Below are 1777 nucleotides of genomic sequence, written 5' to 3'. Positions count from 1 at the left end.
AAGTGAAAAGACAACCCACAGAATGGGATAAAATATTTTCAAGTCACATATCAATAAAAGTCTTATTACAGATATATGAAGCACCCTTACAACTCAGTAAGAAAAAGACAAATAATTCTAAAATGGGCAAAGGATTTGAATAACATTTCTCCAAAAAAGGATACATAAGTGGTCAATAAGCACATGAAAGTTATACAATGTCATTAGTTATTGGGGAAATGCAAATCAAACCCACAATGAGTTACCACTTCACACACACTAGGATGGCCATAATGGAAATGACAGGCTATAACAAGTGTCAGTGAGGGTGTGGAGAAACTGAAACACTCATATACTACTGGTGGGAATGTTATGTGGTGCAGCCACTTTGGAAAACAGTTTGATGATTCCTTGATACGTTAAATATAGAATTACCATATGACCCAACAATTCAATTCCTTGGTGTTAACCCAGAAGAGATGAAAACACCACATGTCCACACAAAGACTTGTACACAGATGTTCACAGCAGTATTATTCACAATAGCAAAAAAGTGGACACAACCCAAATATCCAGCAACTAATAAATGGATAAACAAAATATGGTATATTCATATACTAGAATATCATTCAGTCATAAAAAATGAAAGACTCACGGGAGTTTCCTGGTGGTCTAGTGGTTAGGATTCAGCACTGTCACTGCTGTGGCCCAGGTTCAATCCCTGGTCGGGGAACTCCTACAAGCTGCGTGGCATGGCTAAAAAAAAAAAGTACAATTCAGGAAAAATGAAAGACTGATTCACACGACAACATGAATATTAAAAGCATAATTCTCACTGAAAGAAGCAAAACACAACAGACCACATATTGTATGATTCCATTTATATTAAATGTCCTGAACAGGTAAACCTATAGAGACAGAAGGTAGATAAGTGGCTGCCAGGGCCTGCAAGAAAAAAGAGTAGAGAGTGACAGTTAATGGGTACAGAGTTTCTTTCTTTTCTTTAATTGTGGTAAAATACACATTAAAAATGAATCACCTTCAGAACTTCCCTGGTGGTGCAGTGGGTAAGACTCTGCGCTCCCAATGCAGGGGGCCCGGGTTCGATACCTGACTGGGCAACTAGATCCCACATGCATGCCACGACTAAGAGTTCTCATGCCGCAACTAAAAGATTCTGCATGCCTCAATGAAGATCCTGTGTGCTGCAACTAAGACCATGCTCAACCATAATTAATTAATTTAAAAAAAATTTTAATGTATCCCCTTCACCATTTTTAAATGTACAGTTCAATGGCATTAAATGCATTCATACTGTTGTGCAACCATCACCACCAACCATCTCCAGAGCTCTTTTCATCTTGCAAAACTGAAACTCTGCACCCATTAAACACTAATTCAACTTTCCCCCTCCCCTCAGCCCCTGGCAACCACCCTTCTACTTTTCGTCTTTATGAATTTATTCTAGGTACCTCATATAAATGGAATCTGTATTTGTCTTTTTGTGAGTAACATTTCATTTAGCGTAATATCCTCAAGGTTCATCCATGTTGCTGCATGTGTCAGAATTTCTTTCGCTTTTAAAGCTGAATACTATTTCATAGTATGTATGTACCACATTTTGTTTATCCATTCATCCACTGATGGACACTCAGCTTGCTTCCACCATTTGACAGTTGTGAATAATGCTGTTATGAACATGAATGCACAATCTCTTCAAGACTCAGATTTCAATTCTTTTGCATTTGCACCCATAAGTGAAATTGTTGGATCACATTAGGTGGGGTTTCTTAATGGT

At 37.9% G+C, this 1777-nt stretch overlaps 1 non-coding gene across 1 annotated transcript; it reads left to right on the top strand.

Moving 5' to 3' along the window:
* The first annotated feature begins 640 nt into the window (after window positions 1-640).
* On the top strand, window positions 641-712 carry TRNAD-GUC (transfer RNA aspartic acid (anticodon GUC)). Its single transcript has one exon. It is a non-coding gene; the product is annotated as a tRNA-Asp (tRNA).
* Window positions 713-1777: the final 1065 nt, after the last annotated feature.

Source organism: Kogia breviceps, chromosome 3 (genome assembly GCF_026419965.1).
Source record: "Kogia breviceps isolate mKogBre1 chromosome 3, mKogBre1 haplotype 1, whole genome shotgun sequence".
Taxonomy (NCBI): Eukaryota; Metazoa; Chordata; class Mammalia; order Artiodactyla; family Physeteridae; genus Kogia; species Kogia breviceps.
This window is presented reverse-complemented; position numbering and strand designations above follow the sequence as displayed.